Here is a 13,797-nt window from a genome sequence, read left to right on the forward strand (position 1 = left end):
GCAAAACCTAGGGCAAGGATCAGCTTGGAATGGAATCAAGTGAATGCTCTGTTTGAGGACAGAAGCCCTTGTTGATTTTTTTCAGGCCACTGACCATATTTCTAAGGATTTTGCCTGCTATGTATAGCATGTGGTGCCTCTTTTTGACAGGCCTTTAAACTTTGTGATGTCTGTTGGGGTTTTCTGGTAATAAAAGTGCTTTAATGAGTTATCAGTAAGCTTTGTCTCTTAAGTATGGGGATGTATTAAATCTTCCTTAAATCTACCTTTCCCTTACTGTCCATCTTCAAAAGGCTCTTATCCATGCAAAAGAGGCCTGTGCTGCAGCAGTCTGTCCTTCCCATCCTTTCCTCTGACTTTCTTCTCCTGTTTGCTCAGAAGTGTCCTGCTAGAAATCCCCCAGCTGTGACACACCAGCCCATCTCCCAGATCCCACTGATTTAATGTCTCTCTCAGCCTCCATGTAAATCTCCCTATCTTTCCCTTCAAGGTCCTCTGTAAGTTGCTTTGCCTTTAATCTCATTCCTCCCACTCCTCCTCCTATTCTTCCAGTCATCTCTCTTTCTGCTCATTTTATCTTGTTCTTGGATGGCTCAATCTTGCTTTTTTTTGCTTTTTTTCTTCACAGTCCTCATACCCCTCAATCCATCTCCCATTTTCTGTTAGCCAAACACTTTTCTTCTTATTCTGTCAACTCTACCTTAAATCCCTTTTTCTTCCTTGCCAGCACTAACACACCACATGCCCTCATGCAGAGTCATCTGAGCTGCTGTCCCACGTGGTTTTCCTGGAGTGCATGTTCTTCACAGCAGGAATTTGTGGTTCTCCTACAGTGCACACTCCACAGATACAAACACACAAGGGTCTTTTGAAGAACAGCAGTTGCTGGGAAGTGACCATGCGTTATTAATCCCATTGCTTATATGACACACAGAAAACTTTCTTCAGCTGGCTAATGAGGAATCTTTTCTGTTGAAGTGAAGGCACATTTTGAATGCTCCAACTAGGTAAATGCATAAAAATGAGTGTTATTTAAACTTAGAGTGACTGAAACTTCCTATAGGTGGCAAAGACATATGAGGGACATAAGAAGCAGCCTATTAGAAGAGGTCTGGGGTCTCACTTCTGCATGGCTTTGCACTAGCACATCATCAGTGGCTGCATCCAAGTCGCCTTTAACATCTTTACATTCCTGCACGTGACAAATAATAGGGACTAGCTCCCACAGAGCAGAGGAAATACAGCAGCAAGTGTCTCACGTCCATTTCTCAACTGTCATCAAATAGCTTTTATTCATGGCATAGCACAAGTGTCAGCCAACTGGCAAAGGCAGCCTATATTAAAAATGTTGGGGATTATTCATGTCAACAGACACAGGGGAGCTTTTCTCAGTCAGTGGATCTGCACTAGCTGAGGTATGAAAATGCAGCAGGTTCTCTACAGTAATCTCAAATCTGAATAACTTCAGGAGGAGGCCAGTAGCAGACTGCCATTTCCAAGTGCAATGAAAGTAATCTAGCGCAGTTAAAGGAGAGCTTGGATGGGTGAGAGGTTTAACTGTGTGGTTAGGTAGAAAAGGCTGTAGCATAGGGATGTTATCTAGAAAGACTGAGGTGGTACTTTTTAAAAAAAGCTCAGATTGAAGATGGTCTGGAGGTTGTGAGCTGATGGTGACTCTTCAGGTTTGCATCTGATTACCCAATTAGCTGTTAGATCCTTAGCCTGTTTGACTGCAGGCATTTCCTGCACTGTTAGGAGTGGAATTTCGGTGGGCCACGTGATTTGCCTTTTCTGGACAAGGAGCAATTTGGAAATGGATTATTTCTTTCTCTTTTTAAAAGATAAAAAATTAACAGCCCTGTTTAACTGAAAGTAATGTTTATTAAATATTTGAGATTTTTAATCGGCAAAAATATAGGATGGACACAAGCAGTAAAATTTCTTATCTTTAAAAACATCATGTAAAGCTGGAAAAGAATGGAGGTTTCAGATGTCTCAGGTTAACTATTAAGGACAAATCCCTGACTGGTATTTTGAGTCCCACCCTATTTGCAGAAGACTATTTTATTCTGTCATCTTGCATTTTGAAATGGTTGCTTTTAAAACATATGGCCTGCTTCTTTTTCCCCTCAATTATTTTTGACTAGTTTAATTCTCTGAACTCTGTGATGTTATGTGGATATGAAATCAGGAGCAATTTAAGTGGAAAATAAAAAATTAAGGCCTATGCAAGTCATCATGAGTAAGGTGACCTGATCTGCTCTGACACAGATCTATGTTCCACTTATGCTTTGGAAAACTTTGGATACTGTATTTTTGTCAAAACCTAATTTCTGTACGAATGTGTGATGCAGAAGAAACCCAACCAGCAAAACCCTGAGATGAATCCCATGGCATCTCCATGACAACATATAGATGCATAGTCTGCTATATGCATCCTTACGGGCAGACTGACTGCTCCTAGCTTTTTCCCACACTGAGCTGAAAGGCAGACTGACCAACAGGCTGCAGAGGATGTTGCTGGGATTTAAATGTGGAAACTGAAGATCATGTTTCATTCAGGGAAAACCAGAGGCAAATGGAACAGCCTTGCAGAAGTGAGCCTCCCACCACAGCTTCCCCTGCTCAGGCTGCTTGGTCAAGTAAAGGAATGGGCACTGGCAGGTCTCCACTGAGAGAGTCTGAAAATCCATGGGGAGGACCTTTGCAGGGCTCTGAAAGTCTTGCCAAAAGCCTGTCAGTGTGACTTACAAGCATAATGAGATAAGAGTGGAAGGTAATTTGGGTTAATAAGTTATCCTGAGAGGGGTGTTTTTTCCTGCACATGTAGAAGGAAAGAGAGAGTGATCCAGTCCTCTCTCCCTGGTGAAGAACTCTGAACTCTGTGGCGAGAGGATTTCTTTCCACTCCCTGGCAATGTGTAGGAAACCAAGGAGCCAGGCCAGTGGCATGTTTCATGTTAAATCCAACAATACATGTGGCCATGTCATTTACTTGCCTCCCAGCAGTCAGGAGCATGACCATGGGATCAGGAGACTGTCCCTAGGGCTGTCCTGTGGGGCAGGGAGTGACCCTGTGCAGCTGCAAAGCTGTTCTGCATCTGCCCCGGGCACTGCTGCTGCTGCTGCTGCAGGGCCCCAGCTCCAGGCACATCTGTGTTCCAGCAGCACTGGAAGGATACAGCGGCTGGGATGGAAGAGCAGCGATGGATTCAGTAAAGCCCCCCCTCCTGGCTTTCCTCCTAGCCTGTGCTTCCCCCTGCTCCATCCTCCCCATGCCAGGGTGGGTGGCAGGACTTCACGGAAGGGTGAGTGGCCGGGCCATGGCGGTGGTGGCCGGGCAGGCGCACGCCGCTCCCGCAAGGCAGCTGAAGTGCTGTAATTTCATACTGCAGCTGACGGGGCAGGAACTCCTGTCTGCCTGTCCCCTGGCCTAGGGGTGGCCCTGGCTGCCACAGGCGCTCCCAGCGCTGTTGGTGGAGCTGTATTCATGTTGGCAGTGTTTGGGAAACATTCCTACTGCAAACGGGGTAGTGTGTGTGTAACCACCTTAGTAAAGCACAGTTGGCCCTTTCATACCTCTGACTTTTTGATGGAAAAGACTTTTTGACTCCTACAGCCTTCTAAGTAAGGCTCCTTAGGCGCCTTTACCTCCACCCTGCTGCTCAGCTTTCCGAGGAACAGAGATAACAATATTGACCTTCTTAGCCAAGCACTTTCCCATTTTTTTTTTACGAGATATGCTACATAAAAACTGATTGTCAGGTTTTGTTCAGCTATAAAAAGTCCTTAACAGTGGGGCATGGTATGTTATCAGCCATAAAAAAAGCCCTTATGTTGATCTTTAGCATTTAGGGATAGACCTTTGTTCTGCTTAGTTACTTATAATCTTTGGAGTGTTTGGCCTGGGTTTGGTTGTGGGGGTTTATTTTGCTGCTTTCTGTGTGCATATATATTGTGTACATATGGTTGACTTTTGCTTCTGCTAGGGCCAAAGATTTCTTAGTTTGGTTGAATGTACAGATGTCAGCTGGCATCAGTTGAGTGACTGGCCTGTGACCTGCCATTCACCACATTTCCTCTGAAATATAAGGAAGTTAATTTGCTAACAGACAAGAAACTGGGTAAACACCCCACTGAATAAAGGACTATGATCCCCTAGAAATAATCTGACTTGGCTTCAGCATCCACTCAATGAACGTTTTATGCTGACTGTTGGAGCTTGTCCATTCACTGCAAACAGCCTTCTCCTTCACCATAAAAACACATATTTCCCTCTCTGTAGCCTCTGAAGAAGAAAAGGAATTCCTTTTTTTGTCCACAGGGCAGTTGAAAGCTTTATCCTCAGCCTGCACAGCACAATGCAAAGGTGGCAGTGTGGAGGAGTGCTGGAGTTCACGAAAGATGGCATCTGGGCACAATGGCACCCAGGAGCCTTGGGTAGCTTCCTATTAAGCAGCATTTCCAGTGCAATATCTAGCTGAGAATAGCAAGAAGTGGCAGACAGACAAAAAGCCATCACAAATAACATTAGTTCAAAGTCATAATCATGGAAGGAGCAGCAAAGCCAATTCCTAAATAGTTCCCATGGCCTAATCTTGTTCTGAGAAGCTGTGTCTGGAAATGCCAAAGGGGTACAATACAAAATGTGGACAAGCCCTGGTTCTGGGCTGGGTGACACTGGAGCTCTCTGGCTACAGCCCTGGGAAGTGGCAGCAGTGGTGGGACAGCGTTGACAACAGCGATGATTGAGTTTAGGGTGTTAACCATTCTTTGTCTCAACAGATCACTGAAAAAATTGGAGCTGGGCAGGCTCCATGTCAGGCTCTTCAGGAACGTGAACCCAGCAGCAGGGTGGTTTTGCTAGGGACTAATCCACCCATTCAGCAGAGATCAGCTTGAAGGCAGCAATTTCCTTAGAGGGTAGAAGAGAGGCAGAAACAGAAGAGAGCCAAGCAGGCTCAGGTGTAGCTGGGGGAGGCCTCAGCAGTGTGACCCCAAACAAAATCTGAGGGAGGGATTTTGGGTACAGTGCTTTCAAGAAAGATGCACAGAATTGCAAACAAAACCCCTTCTTTCTGGTTTGGCCTTGGTTTTAAAAGTTCAAGGACAAAGCGCTTTGTGCATTCGGTGTTAATCAAGAGCATTGATATAGGGAATTACCAACTCCATCAGCATTCTTATCCCAATGGAACCAACCCAAAATAACTCTCACCCCAAAATGATTGGGCCTGAATAACTGATATGGGCTGAAAATAATAATGTTTTATATATTTCTTAAGAAAAAGTTCTTATTTTAAAGAGAGTTGAAGGCAGCAAAGAGTTGGATAGGCTATTATTCTCCAATCAATTCAATTTTTAAGCCTTACTTAAAGAATGCTAATTTTAAATGAGATATTCTTCTGATCATTTCTACAATTGAAGGGATGTAAATTCACATTCATAATGAATGCTTCTTTTTTTTTTAATATTTGATTGCAGTAATCCAAATGATCCTATTTAATATCAAGGACAGAGCTGGTATCTATTTTTTGATAAGTACTTTGCATAGCATACTCCATACAGTTAAAATTTTTTGAGAACGGCTTTAGAAGACCCAGCTCTTTGATAGGAGAGTCCTGGTTGGTGGCATGAAGAGATTCCTCCTGCAGAGCACCAACCATGGTGCTAAAAGTCGCAAATTCCAGGTTCTTTGTCCTAATATCTTTTACTGCCTCGTTCTAATATCCAGCATCACCTAGTCAGACTTCAAAGAAAAAGATGTGATCATTAACAACTGTCTTCTCTTTTTAGCTTTCATTTTACCCTGTTGTCAGGTGTTAGTTTGGTTGCCAAACTTCCTACCCAGTTGTACCGTCTCAAGTCTGAAAACAACTTCCTTCAGCCTTGCAAGGTTCATTTGATTGGCTTCTCATCCTCAAGGTGATGAATTTCAAGCACCACAATCTTTGGAAATGAAATTTCCTTCCACTCTCAGGACTGTACATGTAAAGTCCTGGGAAAACAGTTTTGGAGGGATTTTGACCAATGCAAGTCAGTCTGATAAAATTCCTTAGAACAATGTAGGTTTTATATGATAATTACATGCACTTAGAGTCAATGAGTAAGAAATGCTATTTGTTTCTGTGTCTAATATAAATAACCATCATTATTAACAGAATAAAGGAAAAGACAAAAAGCGGATGTCATAGATAAGTTGGTAATAATGGACTGTTCATAATAGGAACATTTTTGTGTGTTCTGTGAGGTAATACATAAATATTTTAGTTGAGCAGAGTTTTAGGTCATATATAGCTTTCTCAGGATTTATAAAAGATTTTCAGAAAAGCAGCAGTTGAGTGTAGTGCAGATGAGAAACAAATCTGTCCTTGTGACATCTTCAGGTTTCCTGAGCTGAAAGTTACAGCTAGACAAGGTCACATGGAGTTACGGGGCCATGGTGTACCTGCTAGCCACTACCGTGCTTTATCATGAATTATTACTGTTCAGATACTATGTTGCCTGCAGTTTGTAGATACTGAAAGAATTTTAAGAGGGACATAGTCAGAATTTCTCAGTATAACACCAGAAGCCAAGCATTTAACTTCTAACAGAGATTCATGGCTTCAGACAAAATACCCACTCTCCCTTCATTCCCTCTTTAAATAAGGGCTAAGATTTGTGACTCACGGGATGTTGTGAGAATATTTTTTTCTTGAATGTATAAACTGTTTTAAAGGTAGAAAGGTTCAAGTCTCACTTGACAACAGCCTCGCACTTACAGTACAAATGGAGCAGACCCCCTCTCTCCTCAAAAGGGACAAACAGCTTGGAACTCAGCAAATATTCTCTCCAGCTAGAACAAATACAATTTTGCAGTCCATTGATTTCCATTTACAATGCCAAGTTTTATTTGATTTATTTTTTTAATATCTATATGCCACAACACCAACTTCCTTTCTCCCTCCACCCTTTTAAAATGAAGTGTGACTGTCACGTGATCCTCATTAGCTGAGAGAGATTTTGGATAAGTTAAGGATCAGCAGACAGACAAAACAGGGCCATTTTGGGAAAGCCTTGATGACGCAGCCCAAAATAGTTGCCTCCTTATGTGAGAGAGTTTAGGATTTCTGAGCATACTGGACTACTGTGCAGCTGCATGGACTATGTAGGGGGCCCTCACACATACAGAGATAGGGCAGAGTTACACACCTGCATCCTAGGTGCTGCTTTTATGACTCTTAACCAATAATGGTAGCAAATGCATGACTCTTACTTGCAGAAAATTCTGTCCTCCTGTGTGACCCTCCCTGCACTCCACTATGTGCTGCCCAGCACAGTGCTGCAAGGCATCAAGCCAGAGTCCTCCTGGTTGTGAAAGGCAGGTGTTGAGAGGGGATACTGCCTTGGGATCCTCTCCACAGAGCCTGCTTTGGGGCCCTTACACCAATGGGGCATGACCCCTTCCAGCTTCCCTTCAGCTGCTGTATGGGTCGCTGTCACTGTGACCATGACCAAACAGTGCCTGCCACTACAGAAAGAGCAGAGGAGCCCGAGGCAGGACGGTACAGGTGGTGGTGGTGTCTCACCCAGAGAAAGCGGGCTACTGCTGCTGCCACAGGCACTGGAGAGGTGGGGATGGCTGGGAAGGAGGAGGGAGAAGGGAGAGAGAGGGAGTAGCTACTGTCAAGGGGAAGCATGCACTGATACTCTCTATACTGTTGGAAGAAGGAAAGTTCTGGCTGATAATAGAAAGTATGCACAATACTTAAGGGTTACAAAGAGAATTTGACCCATCAGTGAATTAAATATGAAGAAACTTGCATTGTCACTGCTCACTCTGACTGGTGCCTATGGGTGAATGGAAGATCAGACTGTCAGGCTGTCAGCTCCTATGAGTCCTAACTTTCCTCTGAAAGGGAGATGGCCATTTTCCCAACAATGGCCCCAGCTCTTTCAGTTACAGCCAGTCAAGTCCCATGACATCAAATATTAATCTGGCACAGAACTTGGGCTGTCCGAGTACATTTTATAACCAACAGCATATCAAACCCTTTGGACCTGATGACATTCACTCCTTTGTTGTCACATCAGTCAGTCACTTTAACCCAGATTCTCAGTCAATTCAAAGGAAAGAGAACGGCACTTCAGAGAACTGACTACTGCAAAAGGACTTTTAAAAAATGAACAGAAGGGAGGCAGGGCTGAACCTCGTCACAAAAGATCCCACCATAAAATCGGGAGAGCACACAAGAAGCCTTAGATGACCTCGCAGCAAGAGGCCGTGTTGCTGTTTTGCATACAGTTTCTCTGCAGGGGCAGGCCTTGGATCATCCCAAATCTAGTCTTTGGGCTCCCAGCTACTTAAGAGCCTTGGTCCTGATCTTTTTGCATAACAGCATTTATATTCATTTTATAACAGAATTTCTGTCTGTATAACAGATACTTCTAATACTGTGGAAGCAAACAAAGCTCAGAAATCAGATTTCCCAGCTGGAGCATGGGAAGGCAGGGCCAAGGCACTGGTCTTTTTCCAATTTCCTTGCCTGACCACGACACCTCTGATGTGGCAGAGAGGCAGCTTCTGCCTATGCTTTTGCTAGCATCCAGAACTGGCATGATGCTTTGATCCACTTCTAGTTTTGCAAGGAAAAAGCAGCTCTTTAAACAGTTATCAGAGGGCTGAGCATACAAGCATAGCACATTAACAAAACCATTCCAGTGAGTTGGGGGAGGGGGCAGGAAATGACAAAAATGAAAAGAATTTTGCTCTTCTCTAGACAAGCCTAGAGACAGTAAGAGAAAATTATGACTTGACCTTAAATTATTGAAAGGAAGCAAAGAAACAAAATTTAGGCTCAAGAAGATTCCTTCCTAATAACTGGAACCAAAAGTCAAAGCACATTAACATATGAGGACTGGAGGGTACAGAGAAATAGCTGGAAATTGCATGCCTATAGTCTTGGAGGAAAATATAGGATCTCCCTTAATTCAGTAATATAGCTGGCATGCCTCAAGAAAGGGAGGGTATTGGTATCGGCTCTACTCCTGACCTTGTAATGTGCAGAATAGATGGCTCAGGGGACAGGTAAGGAATACAAGGCAGCTTTTTAAATGGTCAGAGGAATTCTGCCATGGACTTTTTTCAGAAGGTGTTTCTCCCTGAGCTGGAGTGGGAGCAAGGATCAGAAGCCCAACATGATTGTTCTCAATTGCATAATCACCTGTTAAATGATGGCTAGAGGCATAAGCTACCCGTACTATGCACAACAGTGTACTTCAGGGTGTTCTCTGAAAACTGGTAGGAGCCTTCAGTATTTCCAAAGTTGGGTACAAGTACCCGGGCCTGAGCTGTTTATATTTAAGAACAAAAAGTTAGCAAATAAAGAAGAAGGAGACCTAAACATGTTTTTTTAAGGATGTCTGAGAGAACTCAATGCGTCACGTGAAAAGCTACTTCTATGGCAATGGAGTACAAAATTTAAATTGATTGCTGAGGCTTAAAAGTAATTACTGTCTGAAGGACTGATAACCTCGTGTCTGTTCTAGCATGAGTTTGAACATGCATGTGAACGCACACACACACACACACACATCCACAGCCCATCTTACTTGCTGGTTTCCTTTGAGGCAGCTTCAGCTGCAAGGACAAAGGCAAAATAAGCCCAGGGATGGGAAGACCCTCTCAGTCCTTGGTATTTCCATTACAGGAATTTGCAGCATAGTAGTCAATGCAGCAGTTATTCTGCAAATGGAGAGCTCTGGTCTAGTGCTGTCAGTCTCACACCCGCTGTTTGTGAACACCTACATTCCGTTTAAAAATAGGATCGTAAGACCTGTGAATACAAATGGGCAGAAATTTTACTATTTAAAGGGAAGTTCTGGAAAAACTGTGTCATATATGTAGCTCCTTCTAAAATGCCAAAGGCACCCGGGATTACTTGTTCTGCAACCTCTGCTTTCTGTGTCCAGCCAGTAGATGGATGAGATTCACATCCTGCGTGGGACTATCCCTTCCCCCTGCTGCCTGCCTCCTGCCATGCTCCGCTTCACTACTGCTTAGGCAAAAACATTTGCCAAAGTTGGGAAAGGACTGGAAATCACATGTATTTGCAGCTGGCAGCCTCAATGGTTGCCTGAGTGATCAAAGCTGGTGGCTTAGGGATGAGCAGCAGGAAGTGCAGGGGGTATGCTCACTGCCTCCAAGGGATGCTCCAGCAAGGGAGAAGCAGCCAGAGGGAGAGCACTGAGAGCCGACGCCACCCAGCCCAGCAGCACAGCCTTCTCAAGCTCTGGTAGCTTCAGACAAGTGAGATGCAGAATGTCACATGTTGTGAGGAGTTGTGGAGGTGTGAGGGGAGCAGAGGGAGGGCAGGATGATGGAGGATGACCATGGAGGCACTAGGCTGGGTCTCTGGTGTCCCATTCGGAGATTCAGGTGCTCCCCTGACCAACCCTTTACTCAGTGTACGTTGGCCAGTTTTAGTGGGTGTTTTCACAGTTAGCTTTCTGAAGTGAGATGACTTCCACTTATGCATTTCTATAATTTAAGGGGGAAAGCAGGGTGTTTGAACAGGAATGAAGGCACCAATCAATACCTGATACCCCTTTTGCCAGCTAAGTCAAGAGCATGAATGGGATGTTCTGCCAGTCTCAAGGCATTAAATATTTCTGCTTTGACTTACACCAGCTCTGAGCTGTTGTCAGAAAAACCATTAGCTGCTTACATCCAGACACTAAGCCAAATCCTGGCTCCAGTGAGGCCAGTCATAAGACTCAAATTGATTTCAGCAGCAATAGAAATTAGTCTCCTAGGCAATGGTCAAGAGAGAGGAGTTGGATGGCAGTTTGCTACCTGACAACGCAAGTTTATGTTAAATTCACCCAAGGTTGTGACATATTGAAAACTGGTGTGTGAGAGTGCAAACAGCACCAGGGCATGGCAGTACAGCACTAGGAGGCCTAGTGTTGGTAGCTACTGAAAGTGATTTCCAAAGTTTCCTGCAAGTTCAGGTGACTATCTTAGGAATTGAGAGACATGGACATCCTGGCTCCCAGCTGTGCATGACTGACAGTCTATGTCATATCACTTAGTGCTGAAAATTTGTTCATTTAATTACTCAGCCAGACAGAAATATTAAATGCTGTTTCAGAATTCTTTATTACGGTATATGCTTTCCAGTAACTGCCTCACTTGTTCTCCACTAACAGCAGGGGAAAAACCCTACCCCTGGGTTTTTACTGCTTGTAAGAGTAAACACCTCTTAGAAAGAGATTCTTTTCTTTAGCCATTTTCTGTTTCTGGCTGCATTTACATTGGTCTCGAGAAAATGTGCAAATTGCTGTGGATGTTCTTCAATGTTCATTTAGATTTTCTGCTTACTTTTAAGGAAATGCTCATGGACCGTACTTTTTTATTTCCTCTTTGCTTTTAATTTCTACATAATTTCAGAATGTAACTTTTTAAATGCATTATTTTCAGATTCCATTCTGCACACATATGAAATAAGTTACGTTTTGCTCTATTCTAGACCTAAATTCTACATTCACCATTATTCTTAACTGTTTCCTCTTAGACTGCATTAAAAAATCTGCAATTCTGAGTCCTGTCTGCTGTCCTGTGGTAATTCAAGTCTTAGATTTATTATATTTGCCAACAGTAAATACTGTATCCATTTTTAGAGAATGATCCAATCTGCTTGTATTTCCTGATCTTTCTTCTCATTCCTTTGTTATGATATGCTTTTTGCCCGTTAATTGTTTCCATATGAAATGGCCTCAGTCACAGTGGCTGTGATGAATAACATCCATTTCAAACTCTCAGGGTTTTGATCACAGCAGATAACCATGAACTGGTTACTCCCTGCCTTCAGCAGCACTCCTTATGGACAACTAATAAGTTCTGCAGCATTGGTAAGTGACAGACTCCAAAGACCAAACATTGCAGGCAAAAGGCAGCTTGGTTAATGTGATTTCTGCCCTTTTAGCTAATAGTCTTCATCCCACTTTTAAGTTCTGGACACGAAATTTTTTTCAGTATAGCTAAATAGCATTTGGAACCAACCTAGGTTCTCTCCCATGAACTGTGTTTAAAATGTCTTTTTTCTGATAACTGGGGAGATCCGTTTTACGTTTTATATACTGAGGCTGCTTTAATAAAGTATAAATCTGAGCCCCTTCAATGAGGCAGAAAGCTCTGCTGGTTCTTCTGCATTTCATGGCTCAGTACAGGGCTGGATGCACTTAACTGGGAGGTGTGAAGGAGCATCCTGGAAGAGATGGAAGCTAAATATATTCTGCTACAAGATTTCTTCCATTCCGCTCTCCACCCCCAGATCCCAGAGACTACAATGGCTTATGCAGGGTTTTACATATGCAGCTAATGGTGGAGGGAGGAGAATTCCCACGGATAAAGAGCTTTAGCCCCGTACCAGCACAGCACACAGCCTGAAGTGATGCTGGGGTGGATTCTGAGGAAAAGCCTCCCATCGTTGCTTCCAAAGAGAGGTCCTACACAATTATTTTTAGGAAAGGATTCCTAAAGGCTAGAAGGACATCCTTTCCTACAGCTTTGATATAGGCCCCTGGACAAGGTGGAGAGGGGATGGGATTTCATCTAGACCCCCTGCACTTAGTGTTTTCTCTTACTTAGCTCCAAGGGGCTTCCTGGTCTGGGGTGTTTATTTTGTTTCAAGCCACCCTCTGACAGCCAGCTCTGAGTGTGCCTCACACAGCTTGCAAGGCTGAAGTGCTGTGGTCCTCCCAAGGCCAGGTGCCTGTTGACACACTTTCCATCCTTTCTGAGAGCATTACCTTCTGTGTAGGAAGCCCAACTCCATAAAAACACAAAAGAGCAAATAAGAGTTTCCTCTCATTTGCCCCTGATTTTTTGCTTATATAATTCCACTAATTTCATTTGCATGAGAACAAAACCAGACCTCTAGTCTCTTGGTAGAAATTATTTTACAGGGCTGTTATCCAAACCAGAAGGCCGAGCTGGAGTCTACTTCTCATGCACAAACCATGTCAGCAGAAGTGACATGCAAAGTGGTTATTTTATTCTCACTCTATGTTTTTATGCATGTTTATATATGTTGAATGTAGTGGGATGGGGGCAGAGAACAACAGCCAAGCAGCCTTCCCTCTTCTGCACATGACTGCCTAGCTCACCGGCTTTATCTCCAGGTACACAAAAGGAAATGAAACCATTAAAAAAGATACCTGCAAGCTGTAAACTCTGAGGGGAAGAAATTACTGTTGGCTTGTCAGGTTTGTAGGGAATTACTTATTTATGTAGTTCAATAGATCTACTATTAATCACAGATGAAAGACACAAGTTAAACATGCTTTGCAAACACACGCAGTGCCCTCTCATTTACTTGAGAATGGGTCAACTTAAAATTGCTCCTGGACAGGCACAGATAATCAAGTGGGGGAGCAGAAATGAGGATCAAATGAAAGCAACTCAAATTGCTTTTAAAAGTTTCAAATGAGTATGCTGCTGGAAGTGCTATAAAAGATAACACAAAAGCTAAAAATCATGGCTCCAGCTCAATTTTTTGCAAGCAATCATAAATCTTAACTTCAGCAGCTTTGTGTTCGTCTAGGGGCACTAGACAAGCGAAAAAAAGTTGACCTCATCATCATGTGAAGTTTCCTATTCCTGTCCTAAGTTGTCATTGGTAAAAGCCCGCAGCAAAAATTCCAGTTGTAAACAGTGATGTGCTGCCAATGTTTCAGCAAGGGTAGCCCACATTTTTTCCTCTCTGCGGCTGTAGCACAGCTTGTGCACAAGGGGCTCCATGGGGCTCTAGAGGAG

Source organism: Motacilla alba, chromosome 3, assembly GCF_015832195.1.
Source record: "Motacilla alba alba isolate MOTALB_02 chromosome 3, Motacilla_alba_V1.0_pri, whole genome shotgun sequence".
Classification (NCBI taxonomy): Eukaryota; Metazoa; Chordata; class Aves; order Passeriformes; family Motacillidae; genus Motacilla; species Motacilla alba.